At 45.3% G+C, this 16,987-nt stretch overlaps 1 long non-coding RNA gene across 1 annotated transcript in view; it reads left to right on the top strand.

Moving 5' to 3' along the window:
- Nucleotides 1–1,201: 1,201 nt before the first annotated feature.
- Nucleotides 1,202–16,987, top strand: part of LOC137071132 (uncharacterized) — a 141,175-nt gene continuing 125,389 nt past the window's right edge. The window contains exons 1-2 of the long non-coding RNA XR_010904393.1: nt 1,202–1,332; nt 15,564–15,702. This is a non-coding gene — a long non-coding RNA (uncharacterized lncRNA). The remainder of the gene's footprint in view (nt 1,333–15,563; nt 15,703–16,987) is intronic.

Raw genomic sequence — 16,987 nt, forward strand, 5'->3', positions numbered from 1 at the left:
AAGTTAGTATAAGGCTTGATGCTTAATTAAATAAAATGTGGTAATGTGGTATTGAAGTGGTGGATGATTTTTATTCTTTCCGTAAGTGATGACCTCAACTCATAAAATGACGAGGAACATTGCTATTGGTCGCGGAAAGGATTAGCACATGTATTTAGTTATTTATTTTTTATATCAGATATGTCTCTATTTGGAGAAATTTATACATAGCCTACTAGGGTTGGATCAACCATTAACATTTTAACTCAACACCTTTTCAGTAGGCTACTTTAAGGATACATCAATAACAGTAAAGAAACTGTTAGTCATTTAAGTTGTAGGTTTCCACTGAATGAAGCCCTAGCTTGACACTTTGTCCACTCGATTTGTCCGAATCCACATCAATAAGTCCACAGAACCACTCGTACAAAAATTAATCCTATAATAAATATATAAAAAAAAGATTAATTAATGAGAGAAAGAGAAAAGATCAAAAAACTGTGAGGCTCTCTACTTGCCTGACTCACATCCCAGATAACTTTTTTTCACTTAAAAAAATGCGATAACGGTCCTCTATTCCCCAAATATCACTAATGTAATATAAATGCACTCTAAATTATACACACACATTTGAGATAATTACACAATAAACTCCTTGCATTACTGTAAATATTAACACATCAACCTAATGTAAATATTCCTTTCAATTTCCTCCACATAAATCAATCAAGTAAATTACTATTCAACGTGTAAAATAAAATAAATAATAATTTATTAACTGCAATTAGGCTCCTACAGAAGTGTTATTGACATTATGCCAGAGCTGCATTGGTCTGCCATTGTCTGTGATGTTTGTATACCCATTTACCAGTAAAAGTAGGCTACAAGGTAATTAAATTGAATTCATAAAAACAACCACATTCTAATATTTTCCTTTTAATTCAATTTCCATGAAAAGATTGCCCACAAATGCTGTGGTGTGTATTTTCTGGTAATCAAATTAAGACATGAAACATTAAATTAATCTTTTAATTTAATTCAACATTTTTGTCAAACAATGCACATCTGAGCATTATGCTATTAAAATTAAAACATAGAAAAACATTTTGATATATTATTTAAAAAACAAAGTTTTGATAATGTATTATTACATTAGTAGTATTATTATTATGTATTTGTTAAACCAAACTTTTATTTTGACAGGTTGCCGTGAAGCATGACGGTATGGCATGATGGTAGATTTTCTCAAACGAAACGGTAAAATGCTCATAAAGTGACTCTCAGAGGGTTAGCGTGCATGTCCTTGTATGAGATGGAAACGCGATTGTCACGCACATGCTGTGTGTGTGTGAGGTAAATAAACTGTGGGTCAGTCAGCACTATTAACACATTTAAATGCTGTTTAATATACCAACGACATTTGGTACCGATTGAATCGACGTAATTCGGTAAGTGCCCTTAAAAGTACCGAGTTTGGTACCCAACCATAATGCATGCACATCCTCTGCTTAAAATTCTATCATGTTATTCCAAAACTGTTTTGGGTTCTGTAGAACACAAAAGGTGAAATTCATTTAAGAATGCAATGAATAATGTAATAGAATGGGGATGAACACTGGCAGGCTCTAAAATTGACAAAAAACACAGTAAATCTGGTCCATATGACATCTGATTCATATTACAATTTTTGTTTGTGGTGTTCCAGTTCCACATACAAAAGAATTAGGGGTTTGGAATGACATGAATGTGAATTACAGAATTCTCATATTTGTGTGAACTAGGGGTGCGACGGTTCAAATTACTCACAGTTCAGGTTTTAGGGTTGCGGTTTTGGTACAATTTGGTATGTGCTATGTTCAGGGAAATTTAGACGTTTGTCAAATAAAAATAAACAAAATAAGAACAAATAATCAAACTACAATTAAGCAACAGCACACATGCATACATTAGAGCAAAGATGCATAAACAGTGCTTTTCAGGTTATTCAGGTACAGAAATTGAATAAAGTATCAAATATAAAATAACATAACTTATTATAATTGTAACGGTGTGGGGAAACAGGAAAAAACTGAAGAAAAACAGCAGATTGAAATCCAAAATGAATGTTACACAGGAACAGACAGATGTCCAGGGAAACACAAACTTACATAACAGTGACTAGACAAAGATGGTATCAAGTTTTGGTGGAATGGATAGGTTTAAGGGTGTGTAAGGGAAGGGTCAACTGTGTAATTACCATTATTGAAATGAATTACAGGAGTAATATGTAGGCATTTCTAAATAGAAGTATAATGTATACATGTATGTACTCTTATTTTCAACCCTGTTTCTGAACCACTGATAGGCAGCAATATAATTGCAACTTTCAAGGCCCAGAAAGGTATATTGATATTGTTAAAATAGTGTGACTACAGTGGTTCAACCCTAATATTATAAAGTGACGAGAATATTTTTGTGTGCAAAACTAAAAACAAAAAATTCTCATCATCATTCTTCTGCTCTGTCCATGTAGTAAACACGGTGCAGTGCTTCTGGGTTCTACGTAGGGCTGGTCGATAAAACGATAACAACAGTTCGATAAATTCTCGATATATATAATGCTTACGCGCTATGCTGCGCATGTGTATTGCAGACCGGGCTTCTGGGTGCTGTGTTTACTGTGAGAGAGAGAGAGAGAGAGAGAGAGAGAGAGAGAGAGAGAGAGAGAGAGAGAGAGAGAGAGAGAGAGAGAGAGAGAGAGAGAGAGAGAGAGAGAGAGAGAGAGAGAGAGAGAGAGAGAGAGAGAGAGAGAGAGAGAGAGAGAGAGAGAGAGAGAGAGAGAGAGAGAGAGAGAGAGAGAGAGAGAGAGAGAGAGAGAGAGAGAGAGAGAGAGAGAGAGAGAGATGCACAGGGGACCTTTTATGTTTTTCCCGTTTGCGTTTTTAGTGTTTTACCACTTACATGATTACGTAATGATATTATTGATATACAGTGTAGAGTAAAAAAAATGCAGACCACAATTAAGATTTTAATAAATAAAATTGTTCATTTGGTTGGGAAGTGTTTGTCATGTTTTGACAATAAAGGATAGTTTAAAACCACAGTTAACTATCTGTTTTCTACATCTTTCGTGATCAGGAGCAAAAATATGCCTTTAAACTTTAAAGAAATAAAGAGTTTACATTTATCGTGATATTAATCGATATATACTGATATGGAAAATTATATTGTGATAATTTTTTTGGGCCATATCGCCCAGCCCTAGTTCTACGTCAAAATGCCAGCTCATTGTTGGCCAGCTCCTGCGTCAGCATCAAACGCATGCAACAAGGTTTTACTTTTACTTTGTCCATTAATTAGTTAAATTAATGATAGATTTCATTTTTGAGTGAACTATCCCTTTAGATAAATGCTTTGTTTATAATGAGGAGGATTTGAGATATAAAACTTGCAAGGTGTTTTCATTTTACAAAGACCTCTTACATGTCAAAAGATTAAGACAAGCTTGATCGTAAATTTTGATACTTTAACATGTATAGCCTGTTATAGAGCTCCCCAATAGCATTTGGTCAACTAACCATTACATAAGTACAGCCTCAAGCAAAAAAATAACTGTGTAAATGGGCCTTAAGAATAAAGTAAACAAATACAAATTGCTTGTGTGAAAAATGAATAACAATAATCAAATGATAATAATAATTAAAAGTTGCTTGTGTTCATTACACACGCATACTTTCCCATACTTAGATAGTCATTCAGGCACAAACACGCGGTGTCAATTAGGGGTGAATTCTGTGTGGATGACTCCATCACAGTAAAGAAATTTTCTGGCCAAACTTACTTGATTAAGAGCACATGAAGCCACAGCAAAGAAAACATGACAGAAAAAGTAAAGAATCCAGTTTATGAATGTAGTTCTGATAATATCCAGGCACCACAGTTAGAAAGACAGTGATTACAAATGATGCGTGTGTGTGTGTGTGAGATACTCTCCACTTGGACCAAAGGACAGATTGTGTAGAATACCATTTCCTATCATGATGGACGTATGTTGATGCTTTCTGTGAATCTGAGTATGTGTGTGTGTGTTTCTGGCTTGTGGCGTTCAGGGAAGTTAAACAGTTTTTTCACCTTCATCCTAAGCATGCTCACAACACTGCATTCAGCTACTGATTAATTCCTGATTGTTTTGCAGGCCAGTGAACTGTGTGTTTATACACATGTCTTTTCCAGATCCGGAGCTCTTTAGGGCACTTTATTACAAGTGGTTTAACAAAACAACCTTTTATTTAATTGGACAGTGTTTGCATTTGTTTTGTGTTTTAATTATTTTATTAGCACTTTATTTGGTAACACTTTAAAATAATGGTCATTAGTTAACATTAGTTAATGTATTACCTAACATGAACTAACAATGAGCAGTTAATTTGGTACTGTATTGGTTCATCTTTGTTAACGTTAGTTAATAAAAATCCAGCTGTTCATGGTTTGTTCATGTTAGTTCACGGTGCATTAACTAGTGTTAACAAGATTTTAATAATACATTAGTAAATGTTGAAATGAACATTAACAAAGATAAATAAATGCTTTATAAGTGCAGTTTATTATTAGCTTATAAATTAATTAAACTAATGTTAACTAATGACCATTATTCTAAAGTGTTACCCTTCATTTAATAAAAATGTTTTATTGTATATATTAAAGAGTTAGTTCACCCCAAAAAGAAAATTCTGTCATTAATTACTTCCTCTCATGTCGTTCGACACATGTAAGACCTTTGTACATCTTTGGAACACAAATGAAGATATTTTTGTTGAAATCTGATGGTTCAGAAAGGCCTTCATTGGCCACAATGTCTTTTCCTCTCTAAAAAAAACACATAAAAGGCACTAAAAACATTGTTACAAAGTCCATCTCACTACAGTGATTCTCCAATAATTTTATGAAGCGACAAGAATAGTTTTTGTGTGGAAAAAAACAACTTGTATAGTGATGGCCGATTAAAAAACACAGCTTCGTAAAGCTTCGAACCGTTAAGAATCAGGGTATCAAATCAGCAGTTCGGTAGCCTGACAAGCCAGACCCACATCAAGATGTTTGGTCTGGAAACTCACCATAGATAGACAGGGCTCAATCCGAGGGGTGGGATAAACGGTTGTCTTTCAAACTCCCTCTGCACGCGATAGGATAGCGCTACACCAACCAGAGCAACGAAGGTGAAACAGAGCTCGCTGGAAACATTCGCCGTATCCGGTCGGCTAAACTCCGAACTAGGCATGTGCCGATATCAATTTTTCATGTTGCGATTATTTGATGAAGTTTTATCACGATATACGATATCACGATATTGAAATAAGTTGCAAAAAAAAAAGTGTTGCCATAGCATAACAGCTTTAAGAACTATTTTTGTAAGAACAAAAATAACTGAATGTTTAAATACAATAATGCACCAAAAATATATACAGCTCTGGGGAAAAAATTAAGAGACCCCTCATTGAGAAATCAATGTTATGTGGTCTCTTGATTTTTTTCAGAGCTGTAAAAGTACAATTTTCAAACAGATTAAAGTGCAAAAGAATTAGGCTATAAAGAACAACAGGTAGGCTAACAAATTACAATAAGCTCTCATTATTTAATGCATTCACTAAGATTGAGCAACAGCTACATTTGGTACAGAAAGTATAATATTTTTGGTAATGTTAGTTAAGAAATACTGATCATTGTTAGTTTTATCTTAGGTCCATTAAAAAAGTTATTTTGATTTTGATTTTAATGTTATTAAAAGTAACTAAGAAATTAACATAGAATGATTAATTCTTTATAAGTATTTTTCATTGTCAGTTTGGTAATAATGAATTAACATGTTAACTAATCCAGTCGTATCTCAAAGTTTTACTGAACAATAACAAATAATTAGAACAGTTCTAATTGTTAGGGTATGTTGTAGTTCCAGATTAAAACATAAAAATGTTTAAATTTGAAAATAAATAGCCTATAAAGTCTTTAAGTATTAAGTATTTGGTGCTGTGATGAACAACATTGAGATTACAAAAACGAATGGCTGTTTTAAAAACTACACGCGTTTTTTGTTTGTTTGCTGGTTTCCGGGGTAACCGGCTGCATTCTGCAGTTCATCAGCGCCCTCTGCTGTCACTGAGCGGCACTTCAGCAGCGCGTCTCCTTCACCGGTTCAGTCATGTGCAAACGCAGGTTGGGCTTGTTTATATCTGAGCGGGTGTCCCTTTGACGCAGAACACAGCGGTGTTGAGCATTTATAAGGTTGATGGGCAAAGTATTCTTGAGTGCATTATAAAAAAAATTATAAATTGTTAATAAATTATTATTTACGATATTTTAAAGTGCCCACGATAACAATATCGTGCATATTCATTATCGTGATAAATCGCATTATCGAAAATCGGCACGTGTCTACTTCGAACAGATCTTCCCTTTTTAAGAATGACTTCAGTGTCGCTCTTTGTTCTTTTCTCAGAGAAAAGCTTAACTCCAAGTCTTCCAGAGTCGCGGTCAGAGCTGATTCGAAAGATTCTGTGTTTACTAGAAGCACGCAAATGCAACTCGGCCTTCGTCATTATGGCCCCGCCCGCCGACTCTATACATGATGTGATTGGCCCATCCAGATTGTGAGGAATACAGCTCAGAATGGTATTGAACTGTTCTCGTCGCTTCATAAAATGATTGTAAAATGTTCTAGTCACTGTAGTAAGATGGGCTTTGTAACGACGTCTTTAGTGCCTTTTATGGGTCTTGAGAGAGGAAATGACAATGGTGTCAATGAAGGCCTTTCTGAGTCATCGGATTTCAACACAAATATCTTCATTTGATTTCCGAAGATGAACGGAGGTCTTATGGGTGTCGACCGGCATGAGGGTGAGGAATTAATTACACAATTTAAGGTTGTTAATAAAACTCTTTAAGGTTGCATCCTAGATGAATATCATTGTATGATATTTTTATTTTTTGGTAGGCTGTAAGTAAACCATGCTAGTATTTCATAAGTGAGCAGAAAAATAATGTAACTCTGTTTTAACACTCCCCGTCACATTTAAAAGTGCTTTTTTTATTCATTGTTATTTTTTATTTTTTTTAGTTGATCAAAAACACTATAAAAATATATATTGTGAAATATTATTACACTTTTGCAGACTTCTTATTGTCAATGTTGAAAACAGTTTAAGTACACTGTAAAAAAAAGTATCAAATTGAAAATTTTCAAGTGACTAATCACATCTAAATTGTTCAGTTGGCTGAATTGAAATTCTGTGAATTGATGCAATTTAATTAACAGAAATTCAATTCAGCCAGCTGAAAAAAAATGGATTGAAAAATTGATTGAAAAAATAAATTTTTACATTGTAAACACTGCTTAGAATTTAGAAACGATGATACACTTTTCAGGATTATTTGATGAATAGAAAGAAGAAATAACATAATTTTTTTATCTTTTTTTAAATAATCATTATTAATGTATTTTGTCACTTTTGTTTTGATTAATTTAATGCATCCTTGCTAAATAAAAGTATTAATTTCCTTTCAAATAAAACAATTTTTGAACAGTAATGTAATCATGTCATTAAAACATGGATGCTCCAACATCTAGTAAAAAAAAGAAAAAGATCCCCAGTCTTTTTATTTTGAAAAAGACTTCAGGGATTTTTGCACACTTTTGCATCTGTTTTCTCTCATGATGTCCGTTTGCATTCATTAGCCAAATATACAGAATAAACAAATTTAAAGCTACAGCCCGAGCATCTGGTTTCCACTGCAATGCGACTGAATACAGCTGAACACAAGATGGAAAAAAAGATGAAGTATTTTTCCTGCTCCCTACGTTTAGGCTTTGTGAGCATCTCTGATTGAGACAACATAGGTTTGTTAGTTTATAGAGACATGAGAGCATTCCTTTAGACTGAGTGTAAAACGTCTCGGTTACGTATGTAACCCTCGTTCCCTGAAGGAGGGAACGGAGACGTACGTCAGAACTGAACCGACGAATGGGATCTTACTTTAGAGACCAATCCTACTTCGAGCATCTAACAACGAGCCAATGAAATTTGGCATGCGATCACGCATTCCACGCTCCGCCCCGCAGCGCGGGTATAAAACAGGAAGTGGAATGATAGATCAGCGCTTTTCCTGCTGAGGAGCCGAAAGGTGACCGGACTCCCAGTGGAAGCACAGCATCTGGCGACGGGACGTACGTCTCCGTTCCCTCCTTCAGGGAACGAGGGTTACATACGTAACCGAGACGTTCCCTTTCAGTCGGTCACGTTCGACGTACGTCAGAACTGAACCGACGAATGGGATCCCTATGGAAAACGCCAGGATGCTGGCCCTTCCAGCGTCCTGCTTGAGCACACTGTACCGTCTAGTATGGTACGGAAGTCAGGGCTCCAAGCAGGGAGTACAGTCACTGCTGTTTCTGCAAGACCCACTCAGAATGACTATTGGATAACGCTGGGAAAGCGTGCCTACCTCGAGAGAGAGGGTACGCTGCGGGGCCACGTCCTTCAGGGAAGGAGAGGTGGCAGAATACACATAAGGACTAACCTGGCAGGGTAGTGCAACATATGGCAGTCTCTGGGGTGGTTCCAGCCTGATTGAAGGGGGGAAAGAACACGCCCAGAGACGACAGAGCGGGCTCTGTCGAGGGAAAGACACGGGGCTAGCCCGAAGGGTAGCTGGTACCGTGGAAGAATACACATATGGGGTTGCCGTGAGGGAACCGCTACATATGGAACCCAGCCTACAGCCACGTTTCACAAGCATACGGGTGCAGGCCTGGCGTCAGACGGTCCGCAACGTCTGACACCAGAGGGGTGACGGAGGAGCTCGACAGGGTTAGCCGGTTTCCCGGGGAACACAACTGGAGACAATAGACGCACGTATCCGGCCCAGAGGGCGGGAGTGGCATTTCGCAAGCCGACACTTAGAACGGGCACTTAACGCTCCTGGCCACTGGGGGCGAGGATGCGGGAAGATACCGGCTCTACACGTAAGCTATAGAATCTAGCAAACGTGTTAGGTGTCGCCCAGCCCGCAGCTCTACATATGTCTGTCAGCGAGGCGCCTTGAGCCAGCGCCCAGGAAGAAGCAACGCTCCGAGTGGAGTGTGCTCTTACACCGAACGGGCAAGGCACGTCTTGGGACTGGTAGGCCAAGACTATAGCATCCACTATCCAGTGGGCTAACCTCTGCTAGGAGACAGCCTTTCCCTTCTGCTGGCCTCCGTAACAGACGAAGAGTTGCTCTGAGGTCCGAAGGCTTCGGGTCCGGTCAACGTAAGCGCGAAGTGCGCGGACCGGACACAGCAAAGCCAGGGCTGGGTCTGCCTCCTCCGAAGGCAGCGCTTGCAGGTTCACCACCTGATCCCGGAAGGGAGTGGTAGGAACCTTGGGCACATATCCGGGCCGGGGTCTCAGGACAACGTGAGAGTTACCTGGCCCGAACTCTAGGCACGATTCGTTGACCAAAAGTGCATGCAGGTCCCCTACCCTCTTGATCGAGGCCAATGCTGTCAGGAGCACTGTCTTCATTGACAAGATCTTAAGCTCACAAGACGCCAAAGGCTCGAAGGGAGGGCTCTGAAGTGCTCTGAGCACTAGAGCTAAGTCCCAAGAAGGTATCGAGGATGGACGAGGAGGATTTAGTCTCCTCGCACCTCTGAGGACCCTGACGATTAGGTCGTGCTTCCCCACGGACTTACCTTCTACTACATCATGGTACGCTGCTATTGCCGCAGCATATACCTTCAGGGTGGAGGGAGACAGCCTTCTCTCCAACCCATCTTGCAGGAAGGAAAGCACGACACTGATCGAACACCTTCGGGGGTCTTCCCGGCGGGAAGCGCACCACTCAACGAACAGGTTCCACTTCAGAGCATAGAGGCGCCTCGTAGAGCAAAATACATTAGCTGAAGCGATGGTATCTACGACAGTGTGGTGTGGCAAGCAGCGGGGCGAGGGACCGCGAGAGCGGGCCGGTGATTAACGTTCACGAGTGCCAGCTGCGTGGCACACCGGTCTCGTCTCGCGGCCATGTGACGGGAGCATATAAGGAGGAGCAAGGACAGCGGAAGAGGAGAGAGGACCAGGCCTGGAGTTTGTTATGTTTTATTTTGTGTGTTTGCGGGCAGTCGTCCGTGAGGGGCTGTCCGCGGTTTTACTTTCGTTTTGTTTCTTTACTTTAAATAAATGTTTGTTGAACGTTCGCCGGTTCCCGCCTCCTTCCTTCCCATCTACAAACCGTATTACATTGGTGCCGAAACCCGGGAGGAAGGAGGGACGCGCTGTCGGAGAGCCCTCGCTGCTGAGGGGGATCGCGGTGCTGAGGAGTTCGGGCAGCGCGGATGAGGAAAGACCGCGAGGGCTGCCCGAGGCGATGGTGCTGGAGCGGGAAAGGTGGGACAGAGACCTCGCTGCCGTGCCCCTGGGTCGAGGTGGGGTGGCTGCCGTCCGAGAGGGAGCGGAGGAGTCGCCGCGCTTGCCGGGGGCCGGAGCCTGCTGCCATCCGCCTGATAGGGGAGGAGCAGGGAGCGCGGGGCTCGCTGCCGGGTCCCTCGAAAGGAGGAGTCACCGCCGGCCGCCAGGGGGCGGAGGAGGATCGAGCGGCCCACCAGGCGTCCAGTGCCATCGCACAGCACCGCGAGGAAGAGCCTCTCGGCGGGCGGAGGGCCGAACGGCAGTGTGTCTGGGAACCGGACCAGAATTTTTTTTCCCCCTTCTTTCTTTTTTCCCTCTCTCCCCTCTCTCGTCCGCGGGCTCCGTGGGCTCCTCGTGCTCCCGTCTACATTTCTCTCGCCTCTCTGTCCTTACCCCCAGGTGCCGCGGCCGCCGTGATCGGCCCCCCCCCGGGAGAGGGGGGGAGGGGGAGTAGAGCGCCGTCTCGGGAGTGCCCCCCGGCCTGCGAGGGGCGATGGGGGTATGTGGTGTGGCAAGCAGCGGGGCGAGGGACCGCGAGAGCGGGAGCAGAGCCAGCTGCGTGGCACACCGGTCTCGTCTCGCGGCCATGTGACGGGAGCATATAAGGAGGAGCAAGGACAGCGGAAGAGGAGAGAGGACCAGGCCTGGAGTTTGTTATGTTTTATTTTGTGTGTTTGCGGGCAGTCGTCCGTGAGGGGCTGTCCGCGGTTTTACTTTCGTTTTGTTTCTTTACTTTAAATAAATGTTTGTTGAACGTTCGCCGGTTCCCGCCTCCTTCCTTCCCATCTACAAACCGTATTACAGACAGCTTGTGGTAGTCCATCTAGAACCTCCGCGTCCCGTCCAGGGACCAGACATGAAGATTCCAGAGGTCTGGACCCGGGTGCCATAGCGTGCCCCGTCCTTGAGAAAGAAGGTCCTTCCTCGGAGGGGCTGTCGCGAGGAGCGTGAGTTCCGGGAACCAGGTCCGGTTGGGCCAATACGGCGCAACTAACAAGACCTGCTCCTCGTCCTCCCTGACCTTGCACAGAGTCTGTGCAAGAAGGCTCACTGGGGGAAACGCATACTTGCGTAGGTCCCGGGGCCAGCTGTGCGCCAGTGGGCTGTGCGCGAGGGTACCCCCGGTCAGGGAATAGTACCACTGGCAATGGGTCGAGTCCGGAGAGGCAAACAGGTCGACCTGTGCGGCTCCGAACTGGTCCCATATCAGTTGGACCGCCTGGGGGTGGAGTCGCCACTCTCCCGGAGGTGTCGGCTGACGAGAGAGCTCGTCGGCTGTCTGGTTCAGCACACCAGGGACATGAATGGCCCGAAGCGACCTCAGCTGCTTCTGACTCCACAGGAGGAGGTGACGGGCGAGTTGGAGCAAACGACGGGAGCGTAGACCACCCTGACGGTTGATGTACGCAACGGCCGTGGTGCTGTCCGTACGGACCAGTACATGCTTGCCAAGCAGCGGCCCCTTGAGGCGGCGGAGTGCCAAGTGTACTGCCAGTATTTCGAGGCAATTGATATGCCAATGCAATTGCGGCCCCGTCCACAGACCAGCAACTGCATGCCCGTTGTACGTGGCCCCCCAGCCGGTGGCGGAGGCATCCGTGAATAGCACAGCATGCCTGGACACTTGTTCTAGGGGCACCCCGGCCCGGAGAAACGAAGTGTTGGACCACGGGCTGAAGGTTTGGCGGTAGTAAGGAGTCACTGGGATCCGGTACTGACCCCTCTGCCACGCCCACCTCGGGACTCGGCCATTGAGCCAGTGTTGAAGCGGTCTCATATGAAGCAATCCGAGCGGCGTGACCGCGGCTGCAGATGCCATATGCCCCAGCAGCCTCTGAAAGAGTTTCAGTGGGACCGCTGTCCTCTAGAACATATTCAAGCAGTTCAACACCGACTGGACTCGCTCCTCGGTGAGGCGCGCAGTCCGGTTGACCGAGTCCAGCTCCATACCGAGATAAGAGATCCTCTGTGTAGGACAGAGTTTGCTCTTCTCTCGGTTGACCCGAAGGCCCAACTGGCTGAGGTGACTGAGCACCAGGTCCCTGTGTTCGCACAACTGGTCCTTCGACTGGGCTAGGATCAGCCAATCGTCGAGGTAGTTGAGAATCCGAACGCCGGAGAAAGACACACGGATGTACGCATCCTTCAGGTCGACCGCTGCAAACCAATCCTGGGGACGGATGCATTGGAAAATGCATTTCTGCGTCAACATCCTGAATGGGAGCTTGTGCAGGGCCCGATTCAGAACTCGCAGGTCCAGGATTGGTCATAACCCACCCCCTTCTTGGGCACAATGAAGTAGGGGCTGTAGAACCCCGTCTTCATATCGGCTGGAGGAACCGGCTCGATCGCGTCCTTCGCCAGTAGGACCTCGATCTCTGACCTCAAGACCTGAGCATCGCTGCTTCGCACAGAGGTGAAGAGGATGCCCCTGTACTTGGGCGGCCGGCGCGCGAACTGAATCGCGTAGCCGAGTCTGATGGTACGGATGAGCCAGCGAGATGGCCCGGGGAGACCTAGCCAGGCCCCCAGAGACCGTGCAAGCGGGACCAACCGCACCACAGACGTGCCCGGGGTGGGGCAGCGAAGCGGAGTACTCTGGCCCGACTCGGGAGGCCCGGAGGCGGCCCGAAGTGTTGCCTGAGCACTCCTGGTTTGGACAGAGAGTGGGTGAGAAGGCCCGGAGGCGTCCTCGAAGCCCACTCTGCTGCCCACTGCCCGGAGGCAGGAAAGTGAAGCACTCAGCCCCGACCCGGGAGGCCCGTGGGCGGCCCGGAGAGTTGACTGAGTGTTCACAAGAGAGGAAGTGTGTGGGTGAGAAGGCCCGGGGGCGTCCTCGAGGCCCACACAACTGCCCCCTGGCGACGGGAGGGTAGGAAAGGAGTGACAAGGCCCGTGGGCGTCGCACACTGCCAACCTGACCCTCTTGGGGCCCAGAGAGAGAGGAAACTGCTCTTAAAATGTGGGTACCGCTGGACTCCGGAGAGCCAGTGGCAGAACCGAAACCAGTCAGGGCCCCCCGGTCCTCCTCCGGGGGGGTGGGGGAGGGATGCGTACATCGTCTCCCCCGAGCAGCTCCTGTTCTCCCTAGCCGGCCCGTCTCAGGGCCGCGTCCCCTTGCGCTTGCCTGCCGGTTAGCGGGCCCTGGACGGGTTGGGCGTCCCTCGCGTCCGGCACCCTGCTCCTCCAGTGGAGGCTGCTGCTCGGCTCTAGCAGGGAGGAGGCGGACGCAGGAGGGGATGCCCTCAGCGACGAGCCGGCAGAGGCGCTGCGACCGACGACCGAGCAGCTGGTCGTCGGCACCCTGGTGCAACGCCTCCGTCTGCTCTTGGGCCACCAAGAACTGCTGGGCAAAGTTCTCGATGGTGCCGCCGAGGAGGCCAGCCCGACAGACAGGCTTTTCTTGCGCATATCTGCCAGGTTAGCCCCCTATTCCTGGACCACTAGTGTGGACATCGCCTGACCCAGGGAGCGTGCAGTGATTTTCGTCGCCCATAGGGCGAGGTCCAACACCGCACGCAGTTCCTGCACAACCCCTGGGCTGGGACTACCCTCGTGCGTGCAGGGCAGAGGGCAGTGAGAGAGGGAAAACAATGATACTTTTTTTTTTTTTTTGTCTCATTTTTGGCCCTTTTGACCCTCCATATTTCCCTCTTTCCGATGCAGCAATTGACATCTGTCCTCTGCCAGAGCCAAAAATGAAACGCTAAGCCCTTTTCTCTTTAGGATCAGCGATTCCACCTTCAACTACCAGCAGGCATGCGAGACAGTGAACGTGGCCGTCAGAACGGCACACAGCGCACTGAGCGCTCAAGCCTCTATGAAGAAGGCAAGGCGAACAATGCCCTGACGTGGTCGTGTTCTCATGAGAGAATCCGTACCACCCACGAACAGAGTCTCAGCATGCTTTTGATGCGATAGAGGAGTGGGGGCCCGAGGGGATTTACCCGGCGGGGAATCCCCACTGTAATCCTCAGGCCACCAGCGCTTATCAGCCAAAGTAGCCCTTTTCCAGTAACACTAGAAATGAACTAGATCGGGGGATAGGCTAAGGGACTCGACCCCGTCTGAGGTTTCATAGTCTCGACCGCGCATCTAGAGCGCCGACTGACGCGCGCCGGTTGTTGTGACAACCACCGCTGTCAGCCGGCCGCTCGACGGCACACGGCGCGCTGAACACTCGAGCCCTTTATGAGAAGGGGGAGACGAACAACGCGCCGACGTGACCATGTTCTTTTACCAGAACATGAATCACCCACGATCGCAATCTCACATGCGCTCGTGGCCGTCAAAGAGGACAGGAAACAGTTGCATTCCAGGAATACACGGTTTGAATGACATCTTGAAAAAGACGCAGGGTCAAACCGTGTTGCTCTTTTGTGAATGGAAAGCTGCTCTTTTAGTGTGCTGAAGCACTCAGGGAGATGACCGCGGCTCCACACAGTTCGTTCTGCAAGCCTGTGTGAGCTCTCAGTGATGTGTATTTGTGTGTGTGTAACGCCCAACGAACCAACAGTTTGTATGGGAAACGCTCAGCGAACCAACAGTTTGTATGGGAAACGCTCAGCGAACCAACAAGCTCCTTTAGATCGCTTGATCACTGATCAGACGGTCTTTCACTGACGCGCCGTATCACCCGCACTGGCAGACTCTCTCACTCAACACTCTTTGACTCGTAGTCAGACACTCTTCGTAGGAAACAGTAAGCACTGCTCGGCTCCGAAGTAGAAAAGCGCTGATCTATCATTCCACTTCCTGTTTTATACCCGCGCTGCGGGGCGGAGCGTGGAATGCGTGATCGCATGCCAAATTTCATTGGCTCGTTGTTAGATGCTCGAAGTAGGATTGGTCTCTAAAGTAAGATCCCATTCGTCGGTTCAGTTCTGACGTACGTCGAACGTGACCGACTGAAAGGGAACAAAATCACTAGAGGTAGTGAATCCAGTACTTGTCATGGCAACACATGAAGGTTCACCAGTTATCTATATAAAATAATTTAGAAGCCAGTATGTTACTGTAGGAGGTTAAATGATTTTTATAGGTAATATGGTTGCATAACATTTTGTATGTCAAATGCTTGAACTGTTTTAGTGTAACCAATGTGAAAACATTCAGTGGAAAAGACTATTCAACATTGGCTCAAAATGTTTCCCTGTTCTTTAGGGCTGACACAGATGCACGGACCATTTAAACCACGGATGCTGTGCGAACATTTCCTTTCAAAGCGTACTGCAAAGTTCACTACTGGTCAAACCAACAGCTCCACAGAGGACATTACGTCAGCTTAAAGGATCCCCTCTAGGTGAGCTAAAGCTGATGAAGTCAAAATACGGCATCAAAACAACAGAGATGAGAAAGAGAGAAGCTCATCAGATCCATGTGTTTGGGTGTACTTTGGGTTTGAGGAAATGTGTTGAATCACAAATTACTGGATGTGCGTCACATGACACATTTATTGTGAAAAATAACGAACTGTACTGCTGGAGATAATGAAGTGCAGCGGTTTGGGTCTGTTTCTCTCTTTTTTTGTTTTTTTTTGTTCTCTGTCTCTCATCCTGTGACCAGGAAGCATGACGCATTTTGTGCTCCACATTTGATCGGCCATAATATGCTGAGTTGGCAGTTTGTGAAGGCCTCTTCAGGGATCAAAACAACTCTTGTGTATGCTTTTTCTACAAGTGCTTGTATGCATGTTTCCTTGTGCGTTCGTGCCTGGTTTCAGGCCCTTATCTTTGTGATCCCTGGAGTGTTAACTGTTGCGGTTTCAGAATAGTTGTGGCTAAATCGAGCCGTCTTTGTTATGAGTGCAATATGAACCACATGTTGATTCAGACACACACTCAGTCAGCCACCTTCCAGGAAAGACAAGGATTGAAGTTCATTAGAAATGAGACAAAAGGATTGAGGATCGTTGATTAAAAACAATACTTTTCTGGGCTATTGGATACCAGTTTGTACTGAAAAAGAATGGTAAAAGATAGGGATGTCCCGATCAGGTTTTTTTGCCCTCAAATCAGAGTCATTTGATTATGAGTATCTACTGATATCGAGTCCCGAGCCGATACTTCTATAATATATAAAAAAAGAATAAAGAAGAGTGAAAATAAGGATGTTCCTTATTTTTTATTTAATTTGCCTTATTTTAACATTCAACAACTCTGTTAACAAATAGAGCACTTCCATAAACATAAGAAATCCAGGGTTCTCTACAAAGATGAATGGCAGGTCACTCATTGTGATCATTTGTGCTATCTTGGCTGTGATGTCCTGTGCCTTTGCGCTGTCACAGGGCATTTTTTTCTCTCCTCTTCAAACTCTCCTGCAGCGTGAGCTAACTTGTCTTCGTCTGGGTTGCCTGGGTAAACTTGCTGTATTATGTCGGGTGTTTGTTTTTGAGGTGCCATATCAGGTTTGTTGTGTTAAATGGAGCCTTTTCCTTTCCACCTCTTGCAATCCCAAATTTACATATCTCACAGTTTGCTATTGCATTTGCTTTTTGCTATGTTGTTGTCATCAACTTTATAATACCTCTAGACCGCAGAGATACTCACGCTTTCCACGTCAAGCTGCTTCTGTGTTCTACTTTG

This window comes from Pseudorasbora parva, chromosome 3 (genome assembly GCF_024679245.1).
Source record: "Pseudorasbora parva isolate DD20220531a chromosome 3, ASM2467924v1, whole genome shotgun sequence".
NCBI lineage: Eukaryota > Metazoa > Chordata > Actinopteri > Cypriniformes > Gobionidae > Pseudorasbora > Pseudorasbora parva.